Source organism: Mesoplodon mirus (genome assembly GCF_964341445.2).
Source record: "Mesoplodon mirus genome assembly, chromosome: 3".
Lineage (NCBI taxonomy): Eukaryota > Metazoa > Chordata > Mammalia > Artiodactyla > Ziphiidae > Mesoplodon > Mesoplodon mirus.
In genome coordinates, this window is record NC_138978.1 from 100,677,180 (window position 1) to 100,692,988 (window position 15,809).

Here is a 15,809-nt window from a genome sequence, read left to right on the forward strand (position 1 = left end):
ATCCTAAAATTTATATGGAACCACAAAAGACCCCAAATAGCCAAAGCAATCTTTATAAAGAAGAACAAAGCAGGAAGCATCATGCTCCCTGATTTCAAACTATACTATAAAATTATAGTATAATCAAAATAGTATAGTACTGGCATAAAAACAGGCAATAGACCAATGGAAACAGAATCAAGAGCCAAGAAATAAACCCACACACACATCAACTAATATTTGACAAGGGATACACTAAGAATTCTTAATGGAGAAAACATAGTCTCTTCAGTAAATGGTGATGGGAAAACTGGATATCCTATCCAAAAGAATGGAACTGGACCTCTCTCTTAAATCATATGGAAAAATTAACTTAAAAATGTATTAAAGACTTGAATGTAAGGTCTGAAATCATAAAACTCGTAGAAGAACATAAGGAAAAAGTACTCGATATTGCTTTTGGTAATGACTTTTTAGATTTGACACCTTAAACACAAGCAGCAGAACCAAAAATAAACAAGTATGACTACATCAAATTAAAAAAGCTGCACAGCAAAACAAATGATCAACAAAAAAAAAGGTAACCAATTGAATGAGAAAAAAATATTTACAAATCAAATATCTGATAAGGGGATATTTTTTTTTACATCTTTATTGGAGTATAATTGCTGAACAGTGGTGTCTTAGTTTCTGTTTTATAACAAAATTAATCAGTTATACATATACATATGTTCCCATATGCCCTCCCTCTTGCGTCTCCCACCCCTCCAGGCAGTCACAAAGCACCGAGCTGATCTCCCTGTGCTATGCGGCTGCTTCCCACTAGCTATCTACCTTACGTTTGGTAGTGTATATATTTCCATGCCTCTCTTTTGCTTTGTCACAGCTTACCCTTCCCCCTCCCCATATCCTCAAGTCCATTCTCAAGTAGGTCTGTGTTTTTATTCCTGTTTTAACCCCAGGTTCTTCATGACATTTTTTTTTCTTAAATTCCATATATATGTGTTAGCATACGGTATTTGTCTTTCTCTTTCTGACTTACTTCACTCTGTATGACAGACTCTAGGTCTATCCACCTCATTACAAATAGCTCAATTTCATTTCTTTTTATGGCTGAGTAATATTCCATTGTATATATGTGCCACATCTTCTTTATCCATTCATCCGATGATGGACACTTAGGTTGTTTCCACCTCCGGGCTATTGTAAATAGAGCTGCTATGAACATTTTGGTACATGACTCTTTATGAATTATGGTTTTCTCAGGGTATATGCCCAGTAGTGGGATTGCTGGGTCATATGGTAGTTCTATTTGTAGTTTTTTAAGGAACCTCCATACTGTTCTCCATAGTGGCTGTACCAATTCACATTCCTACCAGCAGTGCAAGAGTGTTCCCTTTTTTCCACAGCCTCTCCAGCATTTATTGTTTCTACATTTTTTGATGATGGCCATTCTGACTGGTGTGAGATGATATCTCATTGTAGTTTTGATTTGCATTTCTCTAATGAGTAAAGATGTTGAGCATCCTTTCATGTGTTTGTTGGCAGTCTGTATATCTTCTGTGGAGAAATGTCTATTTAGATCTTCTGCCCATTTTTGGATTGGGTTGTTTGTTTTTTTGTTATTGAGCTGCATGAGCTGCTTATAAATTTTGGAGATTAATCCTTTGTCAGTTGCTTCATTTGCAAATATTTTCTCCCATTCTGAGGGTTGTCTTTTGGTCTTGTTTATGGTTTCCTTTGCTGTGCAAAAGCTTTTAAGTTTCATTAGGTCCCATGTGTTTATTTTTGTCTTTATTTCCATTTCTCTAGGAGGTGGGTCAAAAAGGATCTTGCTGTGATTTATGTCATAGAGTGTTCTGCCTATGTTTTCCTCTAAGAGTTTGATAGTGTCTGGCCTTACATTTAGGTCTTTAATCCATTTTGAGCTTATTTTTGTGTATGGTGTTAGGGAGTGATCTAATCTCATACTTTTACCTGTCGCTGTCCAGTTTTCCCAGCACCACTTACTGAAGAGACTGTCCTTTCTCCACTGTACATTCCTGCCTCCTTTATCAAAGATAAGTTGACCATATGTGCGTGGGTTTAAATCTGGGCTTTCTATCCTGTTCCATTGATCTATCTTTCTGTTTTTGTGCCAGTACCATACTGTCTTGAGTACTGTAGCTTTGTAGTATAGTCTGAAGTCAGGGAGCCTGATTCCTCCAGCTCCATTTTTTGTTCTCAAGATTGCTTTGGCTATTCGGGGTCTTTTGTGTTTCCATACAAATTGTGAAATTTTTTGCTCTAGTTCTGTGAAAAATGCCAGTGGTAGTTTGATAGGGATTGCATTGAACCTGTAGATTGCTTTGGGTAGTAGAGTCATTTTCACAATGTTGATTCTTCCAATCCAAGAACATGGTACATCTCTCCATCTATTTGTATCATTTTTAATTTTTTTCATCAGTTTCTTATAATTTTCTGCATACAGGTCTTTTGTCTCCTTAGGTAGGTTTATTCCTAGATATTTTATTCTTTTTGTTGCAATGGTAAATGGGAGTGTTTTCTTGATTTCACTTTCAGATTTTTCATCATTAGTGTATAGGAATGCCAGACATTTCTGTGCATTAATTTTGCATCCTGCTACTTTACCAAATTCATTGATTAGCTCTAGTAGTTTACTGGTAGCATCTTTAGGATGCTCTATGTATAGTATCATGTCATCTGCAAACAATGACATCTTTACTTCTTCTTTTCCGATTTGGATTCCTTTTATTTCCTTTTCTTCTCTGATTGCTGTGGCAAAAACTTCCAAAACTAGGTTGAATAAGAGTGGTGAGAGTGGGCAACCTTGTCTTGTTCCTGATCTTAGTGGAAATGGTTTCAGTTTTTCACCATTGAGGATGATGCTGGCTGTGGGTTTGTCATATATGGCCTTTATTATGTTGAGGAAAGTCCCCTCTATGCCTACTTTCTGCAGGGTTTTTATCATAAATGGGTGTTGAATTTTGTCGAAAGCTTTCTCTGCATCTATTGAGATGATCATATGGTTTTTCTCCTTCAATTTGTTAATGTGGTGTATCACGTTGATTGATTTGCGTATACTGAAGAATCCTTGCATTCCTGAAATAAACCCTACTTGATCATGGTGTATGATCCTTTTAATGTGCTGTTGGATTCTGTTTGCTAGTATTTTGTTGAGGATTTTTGCATCTATGTTCATCAGTGATATTGGCCTGTAGTTTTCTTTCTTTGTGACATCCTTGTCTGGTTTTGGTATCAAGGTGATGGTGGCCTCGTAGAATGAGTTTGGGAGTGTTCCTCCCTCTGCTATATTTTGGGAGAGTTTGAGAAGGATAGGTGTTAGCTCTTCTCTAAATGCTTGATAGAATTCACCTGTGAAGCCATCTGGTCCTGGGCTTTTGTTTGTTGGAAGATTTTTTATCACAGTTTCAATTTCAGTGCTTGTGATTGGTCTGTTCATATTTTCTATTTCTTCCTGATTCAGTCTTGGCAGGTTGTGCATTTCTAAGAATTTGTCCATTTCTTCCAGGTTGTCCATTTTATTGGCATAGAGTTGCTTGTAGTAATCTCTCATGATCTTTTGTATTTCTGCAGTGTCAGTTTTCACTTCTCCTTTTTCATTTCTAATTCTATTGATTTGAGTCTTCTCCCTTTTTTTCTTGATGAGTCTGGCTAATGGTTTATCAATTTTGTTTATCTTCTCAAAGAACCAGCTTTTAGTTTTATTGATCTTTGCTATCGTTTCCTTCATTTCTTTTTCATTTATTTCTGATCTGATTTTTATGATTTCTTTCCTTCTGCTAACTTTGGGATGTTTTTGTTCTTCTTTCTCTAACTGCTTTAGGTGCAAGGTTAGGTTGTTTATTCGAGATGTTTCCTGTTTCTTAAGGTGGGATTGTATTGCTATAAACTTCCCTCTTAGCACTGCTTTTGCTGCATCCCATAGGTTTTGGGTCATTGTGTCTCCACTGTCATTTGTTTCTAGGTATTTTTTTAATTTCCTCTTTGATTTCTTCAGTGATCACTTCGTTATTAAGTAGTGTATTGTTTAGCCTCCATGTGTTTGTATTTTTTACAGCTCTTTTCCTGTAATTGATATCTAGTCTCATAGCATTGTGGTCAGAAAAGATACTTGATACAATTTCAATTTTCTTAAATTTACCAAGGCTTGATTTGTGACCCAAGATATGATCTATCCTGGAGAATGTTCCATGAGCACTTGAGAAAAATGTGTATTCTGTTGTTTTTGGATGGAATGTCCTATAAATATCAATTAAGTCCATCTTGTTTAATGTATCATTTAAAGCTTGTGTTTCCTTAGTTATTTTCATTTTGGATGATCTGTCCATTGGTGAATGTGGGGTGTTAAAGTCCCCTACTATGAATGTGTTACTGTCGATTTCCCCTTTTATGGCTGTTAGCATTTCCCTAATGTATTGAGGTGCTCCTATGTTGGGTGCATAAATATTTACAATTGTTATATCTTCTTCTTGGATTGATCCCTTGATCATTATGTAGAATCCTTCTTTGTCTCTTCTAGTAGTCTTTATTTTAAAGTCTATTTTGTCTGATTTGAGAATTGCTACTCCAGCTTTCTTTTGGTTTCCATTTGCATGGAATATCTTTTTCCATCCCCTTACTTTCAATCTGTATGTGTCTCTAGGTCTGAAGTGGGTCTCTTGTAGACAGCATATATATGGGTCTTATTTTTTTATCCATTCAGCCAATCTGTGTTTTTTGGTGGGAGCATTTAGTCCATTTACATTTAAGGTAATTATTGATATGTATGTTCCTATTCCCATTTCTTTAATTGTTTGGGGTTCATTATTGTATATCCACAATATACAAGGGACTTATAACTCAGCAGCAAAAAATAAATAAGTCAGTTAAAAAATGGGCAAAGACCTGAATAGATAGTTTTCCAAAGAATATATACAAATGGCTAACAGATACATGAAAAGTTGTCAACATCTCTAATCACCAGGGAAATGCTAGTCAAAAATATAATGAGATATCTCTTCACACCTGTTAGGATGGCTATTACCCAAAAGACAAGAATTAACAAGTGCTGACAACGATGTGAAGTAAAGAGAACCCTTGTGCACCCTTGATGGGAATGTAAATTGGTGCAGCTATTATGGAAAACACTATGGAGGTTCCTCAAACAATTAAAAATAGAACTACTATCTGATCCATCAATTCTACTTCTGGGTATATATTCGAAGGAAATGAAATCATTATCTTGAAGAGATATCTGCACCCTCATGTTTGTTGCAGAGTTATTTATCTCAATAAAACTGGAAAAAAATTAAAGAGAAATAAGTTGTAACATCAAAGAAAAGCAAGAAAGAGATAATCTCATAATAAAATATGGTACTTTAAGTTGAATAAGTAGCTTTATCAAAATCTCTCCTGCCTCATATCTTTTGACTGTGAAACATCATCAAGAATCCACAAACCTAATTGTGAACATTTGACACGTGTTTTTGAAATGTTAATCAACTCAGCAAGATAAATGAGTGAAGAGTCAACTGAATAATGCAGATGAAGCTTTTATAAACCAAAATGAGAGTGATCAAGCACTGGAGGTTGAGGAAAGTATTTAGGTGCTTCAGTTAATACAGTAGGTGCTCTCTAAACATCTGCTAATTGACTGAATGAATGCATGCATGAATGAATTGAGATCACCTAATCTGTGAAGGCTTCAGAGAAGTTGTAAGATTTGAGGTGGCCTTGAGAAATAATGGAAAGTTTGGACAGACAACTAGGGCAAGGAAGAAATTCCAGTTCTAGGCAATGACAATGATAAGATCACAAAGTAATAACATTCAAAATATTAGAAGAAAGAAAGTAGCTAGCAGAGGGCTCATGTCTCTCTTCACTCAAACTATTTCTTTGTCACCAAATGACAAAAATCTAACGAATAAAGTGAATTCAAAACCTAGCAATTATTCATTACATGCCCGGCAGTAGTACTACAGTCATGGACATGGGATATTCAGGTAAAATAATCTGCAGAGAAACAAAGAAATACATTTACTGCCTAAACTGTTTTGCAGTTATAGCTTTGCTTCATAGCCATGTTCACATGGATAATTGTATATATGGGAACAGGAAAATTAATACAGCTGGTCTTCTTATGATTTTTGATGACTCTCAGGCAGTGTCACCAGCTAAAGATAATGTCTGAGGGTGTGATAGAGGTGAGGAGAGAACACATGGTAGTAGGAGAAGAATTCCAGGACTGAATTATAAACGTTGGTACTTATATATCTATATAGAGGATCTTCAAATAAATTTTAGTACTACTGCTTTATGAAACAGTTCAGACGACTTGAGAGATCTTTCTCTAAAATTCAAGTTTCTTAAGAGGGCTATTGTTTTAAGCATGCCTGATCCTTTTTTCTTTCCTTCCTTCCTTCTTTCTTTCTTTTTTTTTAATCCTGAATTGACAAATAGAGAAGAGTAGAAAAAGCATTTTGAAGATATTTGGTTAACCACACACTTGTCTGACAGAAATGTCAAGGCAAAACCCAGAGATTTGGGAACACGCTAATAAGTGACTAAAATATTCGTTAGCTCTCACCCCTCTTCTGACTGATGGATTGAAAGTGACAAGGCAATCAGACAATAGTATTTGAAATGAATCAATGACTGGTTGTCACATATGGATTTTGTTCATTTCTTTTTATCTTTACACACCACCCTTGTCTAAGAACTCATTTAAGTCCATGCAATAGCTCCCACTTGATTTTCTATTTTTTTCCTTCCAGTTATATTGAGATATAATTGACATACAGCACTGTATAAGTTTAAGGTGTACAGCATAATGATTTGACTTACATACATCATGAAATGATTATCACAAGTTTAGTGAACATCCGTCTTCTCATATAGATACAAAATTAAAGAAATAGAATATATATTTTTTCCTTGTGATGAGAATTCCCAGGATTCACTCTCTTAACTGCATTCATATATAACATACAGCAGTGTTAATTATATTTATCATGCTGAAAATTACATTCCTAGTACTTATATATCTTATAATTGCAAGTTTTTACCTTTTGACAGCCTTCATCCAATTCCTCCTGCTCCCACCACCCACCTCTAGTCACCACAAATCTGATCTCTTTTTCTATGAGTTTGTTTTTTAAGTATAGTTGACCTACAACACATTGTTGGTTTCTGTTACACAACATAGTGATTCAATACTTCTATACATTTCAAAATGATCACCACAATAAGTCTAGTTATGGTACATCTGCCTACAAAGATATTACATAGTTATTGACTATATTTCCCATGCTGTACATGTCATATCCATGACATTTATTTTATAATGGAAGTTTGTACTTCTTAATCTCCCTCACTCATCTTTCTTCCTCTAAAGATTTGTCTATTCAAATCCTCTAACAATATTTTGATGGTATTTTTTAATTGATGTTGAGTTGTATGAGTTCCTTGTATATATTGGATATTAACCCCTTATCAGATATATTGTCTGTGAGTATCTTCTCCCATTCAGTAGGCAGTCTTTTCATTTTGTTGAAACTTTCCTTCACTATTCACAAGCTATATAGTTTGATGTAGTTCCATTTATTTATTTTCACTTTTGTTTCCCTTGCTTGGCATATGGAGATATATCTAAAAAAACATTACTAAGACTGATGTCAAAGAGTAATGTTTTAGAGCTAACGGCCTATTTTTTCTTCTAGAAGGTTTATGATTTCAGGTATTATATTTAAGCCTCTAATCCACTTTGAATTTATTTTTGTACATGGTGTAAGAGAGTAGCCCAGTTTGATTATTTTGCATGCATATGTCCAGTTTTTCAAACACTATTTATTGAAGAGTCTGTCTTTTCTCCATTGTATATTCTTGGCCTCTTTGTGGTAGATTAATTATCCCTATAAATGTGGGTTCATTTCTGGGCTCTCTATTCTGTTCCATTGACATATGTGTCTGTTGTTTCTGTGACAGTACCATGCTGCCTTGATGACTGTAGCTTTGTAGAATAGTTTGAAATCAGCAAGCAGGACTCCAGCATTGTTCTTTTTTTTCTCAAGACTGTTGTGGCTATTTGAGTTCTTTCATGTCTCCATACAAATTTAGATTTATTTTTCTAGTTTTGTGAAAAACGTAATTGGTATTTTGGTAGGGATTGCACTGAATCTGTAGATTGCCTTGGGTAGTACCGTCATTTTAAAAGTATTAATTCTTCCAGTCCATGAACATGATATATCTTTCCAGGGATTTGTATTCTCTTCAATTTCTTTAATCAGTGTCTTATAGTTTTCTGAGTACAGGTCTTTTACCTCCTTAGATAGGTTTATTCCTAGGTATTTTATTCTTTTTCAAGTGATTGTAAATTGGATTGTTTCCTTAATTTCTCTTTCTGATAGTTTGTTTGTGTATAGAAACAAAATAGATTTTTGTATATTAATTTTTTATCCTGCTGCTTTCCTGAATTCATTGATGAGTTTTAGTTGTTTTTTGAAGGTACCTTTAGGATTTTCTATGTATCATATCATGTCATTTACAAACAGTGACAGTTTTACTTTTCCTTTCCAGTTTGAATTCCTTTTATTTCTTTTTCTTGTCTAATTGCTGTGGCTAGGACTTCCAACAGTATGTCGAATAAAAGGGGCAAGAATGGGCATCCTCGACTTGTTCCAGATCTTAAAACCACTTTTCTCTGTTGAGAATGATGTTAACTGTGGACTTATCATATATGGCCTTTATTATGTTGAGGTATGTTACCTCTATACCCAATTTATGGAGAGTTTTATCATAAATGGATGTTGAGGATGATCAAAAGTTTTTTCTGCATCTGTTGAGATGATTATATGATTTTTATTTATTTTTTGTTTGCTTTATAACAAATTTAATCAGTTATACATATACATATGTTCCCATATCCCCCCCCTTTTGCATCTCCCTCCCACCCTCCCTATCCCACCCCTCCAGGCAGTCACAAAGCACCGAGCTGATCTCCCTGTGCTATGCGGCTGCTTCCCACTAGCTATCTACCTTACGTTTGGTAGTGTATATATGTCCATGCCAATCTTTCACTTTGTCACAGCTTACCCTTCCCCCTCCCCATATCCTCAAGTCCATTCTCTAGTAGGTCTGTGTCTGTATTCCTGTCTTACCCCTATGTTCTTCATGACATTTTTTTTCTTAAATTCCATATATATGTGTCAGCATACAGTATGTGTCTTTCTCTTTCTGACTTACTTCACTCTGTGTGACAGACTCTAGGTCCATCCACCTCATTACAAATAGCTCAATTTCATTTCTTTTTATGGCTGAGTAATATTCCATTGTATATATGTGCCACATCTTCTTTACCCATTCATCCTATGATGGACACTTAGGTTGTTTCCATCTCCGGGCTATTGTAAATAGGGCTGCTATGAACATTTTGGTACATGTCTCTTTATGAATTATGGTTTTCTCAGGGTATATGCCCAGTAGTGGGATTGCTGGGTCATATGGTAGTTCTCTTTGTAGTTTTTTAAGGAACCTCCATACTGTTCTCCATAGTGGCTGTACCAATTCACATTTCCACCAGCAGTGCAAGAGTGTTCCCTTTTTTCCACAGTCTCTCCAGCATTTATTGTTTCTACATTTTTTGATGATGGCCATTCTGACTGGTGTGAGATGATATCTCATTGTAGTTTTGATTTGCATTTCTCTAATGAGTAAAGATGTTGAGCATCCTTTCATGTGTTTGTTGGCAGTCCGTATATCTTCTGTGGAGAAATGCCTATTTAAGTCTTCTGCCCATTTTTGGATTGGGTTGTTTGTTTTTTTGTTATTGAGCTGCATGAGCTGCTTATAAATTTTGGAGATTAATCCTTTGTCAGTTGCTTCATTTGCAAATATTTTCTCCCATTCTAAGGGTTGTCTTTTGGTCTTGTTTATGGTTTCCTTTGCTGTGCAAAAGCTTTTAAGTTTCATTAGGTCCCATGTGTTTATTTTTGTCTTTATTTCCATTTCTCTAGGAGGTGGGTCAAAAAGGATCTTGCTGTGATTTATGTCATAGAGTGTTCTGCCTATGTTTTCCTCTAAGAGTTTGATAGTGTCTGGCCTTACATTTAGGTCTTTAATCCATTTTGAGCTTATTTTTGTGTATGGTGTTAGGGAGTGATCTAATCTCATACTTTTACCTGTCGCTGTCCAGTTTTCCCAGCACCACTTACTGAAGAGACTGTCCTTTCTCCACTGTACATTCCTGCCTCCTTTATCAAAGATAAGTTGACCATATGTGCGTGGGTTTAAATCTGGGCTTTCTATCCTGTTCCATTGATCTATCTTTCTGTTTTTGTGCCAGTACCATACTGTCTTGATTACTGTAGCTTTGTAGTATAGTCTGAAGTCAGGGAGCCTGATTCCTCCAGCTCCATTTTTCGTTCTCAAGATTGCTTTGGCTATTCGGGGTCTTTGTGTTTCCATACAAACTGAGAAATTTTTTGCTCTAGTTCTGTGAAAAATGCCAGTGGTAGTTTGATAGGGATTGCATTGAACCTGTAGATTGCTTTGGGTAGTAGAGTCATTTTCACAATGTTGATTCTTCCAATCCAAGAACATGGTACATCTCTCCATCTATTTGTATCATTTTTAATTTCTTTCATCAGTGTCTTATAATTTTCTGCATACAGGTCTTTTGTCTCCTTAGGTAGGTTTATTCCTAGATATTTTATTCTTTTTGTTGCAATGGTAAATGGGAGTGTTTCCTTGATTTCACTTTCAGATTTTTCATCATTAGTATATAGGAATGCCAGAGATTTCTGTGCATTAATTTTGTATCCTGAAACTTTACCAAATTCATTGATTAGCTCTAGTAGTTTTCTGGTAGCATCTTTAGGATTCTCTATGTATAGTATCATGTCATCTGCAAACAATGACAGCTTTACTTCTTCTTTTCCAATTTAGATTCCTTTTATTTCCTTTTCCTCTCTGATTGCTGTGGCTAAAACTTCCAAAACTATGTTGAATAAGAGTGGTGAGAGTGGGCAACCTTGTCTTGTTCCTGATCTTAGTGGAAATGGTTTCAGTTTTTCACCATTGAGGATGATGCTGGCTGTGGGTTTGTCATATATGGCCTTTATTATGTTGAGGAAAGTCCCCTCTATGCCTACTTTCTGCAGGGTTTTTATCATAAATGGGTGTTGAATTTTGTCGAAAGCTTTCTCTGCATCTATTGAGATGATCATATGGTTTTTCTCCTTCAGTTTGTTAATATGGTGTATCACATTGATTGATTTGCATATATTGAAGAATCCTTGCATTCCTGGAATAAACCCCACTTGATCATGGTGTATGATCCTTTTAATGTGCTGTTGGATTCTGTTTGCTAGTATTTTGTTGAGGATTTTTGCATCTATGTTCATCAGTGATATTGGCCTGTAGTTTTCTTTCTTTGTGACATCCTTGTCTGGTTTTGGTATCAAGGTGATGGTGGCCTCGTAGAATGAGTTTGGGAGTGTTCCTCCCTCTGCTATATTTTGGGAGAGTTTGAGAAGGATAGGTGTTAGCTCTTCTCTAAATGCTTGATAGAATTCACCTGTGAAGCCATCTGGTCCTGGGCTTTTGTTTGTTGGAAGATTTTTTATCACAGTTTCAATTTCAGTGCTTGTGATTGGTCTGTTCATATTTTCTATTTCTTCCTGATTCAGTCTTGGCAGGTTGTGCATTTCTAAGAATTTGTCCATTTCTTCCAGGTTGTCCATTTTATTGGCATAGAATTGCTTGTAGTAATCTCTCATGATCTTTTGTATTTCTGCAGTATTAGTTGTTACTTCCCCTTTTTCATTTCTAATTCTATTGATTTGAGTCTTCTCCCTTTTTTTCTTGATGAGTCTGGCTAATGGTTTATCAATTTTGTTTATCTTCTCAAAGAACCAGCTTTTAGTTTTATTGATCTTAGCCATCATTTCCTTCATTTCTTTTTCATTTATTTCTGATCTGATTTTTATGATTTCTTTTCTTCTGCTAACTTTGGGATGTTTTTGTTCTTCTTTCTCTAATTGCTTTAGGTGCAAGGTTAGGTTGTTTATTCGAGATGTTTCCTGTTTCTTAAGGTGGGATTGTATTGCTATAAACTTCCCTCTTAGAACTGCTTTTGCTGCATCCCATAGGTTTTGGGTCATCGTGTCTCCATTGTCATTTGTTTCTAGGTATTTTTTAATTTCCCCTTTGATTTCTTCATTGATCACTTTGTTATTAAGTAGTGTATTGTTTAGCCTCCATGTGTTTGTATTTTTTACAGCTCTTTTCCTGTAATTGATATCTAGTCTCATAGCATTGTGGTCAGAAAAGATACTTGATACAATTTCAATTTTCTTAAATTTACCAAGGCTTGATTTGTGACACAAGATATGATCTATCCTGGAGAATGTTCCATGAGCACTTGAGAAAAATGTGTATTCTGTTGTTTTTGGATGGAATGTCCTATAAATATCAATTAAGTCCATCTTGTTTAATGTATCATTTAAAGCTTGTGTTTCCTTATTTATTTTCATTTTGGATGATCTGTCCATTGGTGAAAGTGGGGTGTTAAAGTCCCCTACTATGATAGTGTTACTGTCGATTTCTCCTTTTATGGCTGTTAGTATTTGCCTTATGTATTGAGGTGCTCCTATGTTGGGTGCATAAATGTTTACAATTGTTATATCTTTTTCTTGGATCGATCCCTTGATCATTATGTAGTGTTCTTCTTTGTCTCTTCTAGTACTCCTTATTTTAAAGTTTATTTTGTCTGATATGAGTATTGCTACTCCAGCTTTCTTTTGGTTTCCATTTGCATGGAATATCTTTTTCCATCCCCTTACTTTCAGTCTGTATGTGTCTCTAGGTCTGAAGTGGGTCTCTTGTAGACAGCATATATATGGGTCTTGTTTTTGTATCCATTCAGCCAATCTGTGTCTTTTGGTGGGAGCATTTAGTCCATTTACATTTAAGGTAATTATCGATATGTATGTTCCTATTCCCATTTTCTTAATTGTTTTGGGTTCGTTATTGTAGGTCTTTTCCTTCTGTTGTGTTTCTTGCCTGGAGAAGTTCCTTTAGCTTTTGTTGTAAAGCTGGTTTGGTGGTGCTGAACTCTCTCCGCTTTTGCTTGTCTGTAAACCCTTTAATTTCTCCATCAAATCTGAATGAGATCCTTGCTGGGTAGAGTAATCTTGGTTGCAGGTTTTTCTCCTTCATCACTTTAATTATGTCCTGCCACTCCCCTCTGGCTTGTAGAGTTTCTGCTGAGAGATCAGCTGTTATCCTGATGGGGATTCCCTTGTGTGTTATTTGTTGTTTTTGCCTTGCTGCTTTTAATATGATTTCTTTGTGTTTAATTTTTGACAGTTTGATTAATATGTGTCTTGGCGTATTTCTCCTTGGATTTATTCTGTATGGGACTCTCTGTGCCTCCTGGACTTGATGAACTATTTCCTTTCCCATATTAGGGAAGTTTTCAACTATAATCTCTTCAAATATTTTCTCAGTCCCTTTCTTTTTCTCTTCTTCTTCTGGAACCCCTATAATTCGAATGTTGGTGCGTTTAATGTTGTCCTAGAGGTCTCTGAGACTGTCCTCTGTTCTTTTCATTCTTTTTTCTTTATTTTGCTCTGCAGCAGTTACTTCCACTATTTTATCTTCCACCTCACTTATCCATTCTTCTGCCTCAGTTATTCTGCTATTGATCCCATCTAGAGTATTTTTTATTTCATGTATTGTGTTTTTAATCGATGCTTGATTCATCTTTAGTTCTTCTAGGTCCTTGTTAACTGTTTCTTGCATTTTGTCTATTCTATTTCCAAGATTTTGGATCTGGGAAATAGAATCTTGGATCATCTTTACCATCATTATTCTGAATTCTTTTTCAGGTAGACTGCCTATTACCTCTTCATTTGTTAGGTCTGGTGGGTTTTTATCTTGCTCCTTCTCCTGCTGTGTGTTTTTCTGTCTTCTCATTTTGCTTATCTTACTGTGTTTGGGGTCTCCTTTTTGCAGGCTGCCGGTTAGTAGTTCCCGTTGTTTTTGGTGTCTGTCCCCAGTGGCTAAGGTTGGTTTAGTGGGTTGTGTAGGCTTCCTGGTGGAGGGGACTAGTGCCTGTGTTCTGGTGGATGAGGCTGGATCTTGTCTTTCTGGTGGGCAGGTCCACGTCTGGTGGTGTGTTTTGGGGTGTCTGTGGACTTTTTATGATTTTAGGCCACCTCTCTGCTAATGGGTGGCATTGTGTTCCTGTCTTGCTAGTTGTTTGGCATAGGGTGTCCAGCACTGTAGCTTGCTGGTTGTTGAGTGAAGCTGGGTGCTGGTGTTGAGATGGAGATCTCTGGAAGATTTTCGCCGTTTGGTATTACCTGCAGCTGGGAGGTCTCTTGTGGACCAGTGTCCTGAAGTTGGCCCTCCCACCTCAGAGGCACAGCACTGACTCCTGGCTCCTCAATTTGGGATGATTTGTTGTCTATTCATGTATTCCACAGATGCAGGGTACATCAAGTTGATTGTGGAGCTTTAATCCGCTGCTTCTGAGGCTGCTGGGAGAGGTTTCCCTTTCTCTTCTTTGTTCTCACAGCTCCTGGGTCTCAGCTTTGGATTTGGCCCCGCCTCTGCGTGTAGGTCGCTGGAGGGCGTCTGTTCTTCGCTCAGACAGGACAGGGTTAAAGGAGCAGCCTCTTCGGGGACTCTGGCTCACTCAGGCCGGCCGGGAGGGAGGGGCACGGAGTGCGGGGCGAGCCTGCAGTGGCAGAGGTCGGCGTGACGTTGCACCAGCCCGAGGCGCGCCGTGCGTTCTCCCAGGGAAGCCGCCCCTGGATCCCGGGACCCCGGCAGTGGCGGGCTGCACAGGCTCCCGGAAGGGCGGTGTGGACAGTGACCTGCGCTCGCACACAGGCTTCTTGGCGGCGGCAGCAGCAGCCCCAGCCTCCCACGCCCGTCACTGGGCTCCGCGCTTTCAGTCGTGACTCGCGCCCGTCTGTGGAGCCCCTTTAAGCAGCGCTCTTAATCCCCTCTCCTCGCGCACCAGGAAACCAAGAGGGAAGAAAAAGTCTCTTGCCTCTTCGGCAGCTCCAGAGTTTTCCCGGACTCCCTGCCGGCTAGCTGTGGCACATTAGCCCCCTTCAGGCTGAGTTCTCGCCGCCAGCCCCAGTCCTCTCCCTGCGCTCTGACCGAAGCCCGAGCCTCAGCTTCCAGCGCCGCCCGCCCTGGCGGGCGAGCAGACAAGCCCCTCGGGCTGGTGAGTGCCGCTCGGCACCGATCCTCTGTGCAGGAATCTCTCCGCTTTGCCCTACACAGGTATGTGGGGAGTTTCTTGCCTTTTGGGAGGTCTGGGGTCTTCTGCCAGCGTTCAGTAGGTGTTCTGTAGGCGTTGTTCCACGTGTAGCTGTATTTCTGGTGTATCCGTGGGGAGGAAGGTGATCTCCGCGTTTTACTCTTCCGCCATCTTACCCGGAAGTCGATTATATGATTTTTATTCTTCAATTTGTTAATGTTGTGTATCACTTTTGTTGATTTGCATATATGGAGTCATCCTTGAATCCCTGGGGTAAATCCCCCTTGATCATGTGTATGATCTTTTTAATGTATTGTTGAATTTGGTTTGCTTGTATTTTGCTGAGGATTTTTCATCTATGTTCATTAGTAATATTGGCCTGTAATTTTCTCTTTTTTGTGATATATTTGCCTGACCTTGGTATCAGTGTGATGCTGGCCTGCCTCACAGAATGAGTTTGGAAGCATTTCTTCCTCTGCAGTTTTTTTAGAATAGCTTGAGAAGGATAGGTGTTAACTCTTTCTAAGCATTTGGCAATTTATTGAGACTTGTT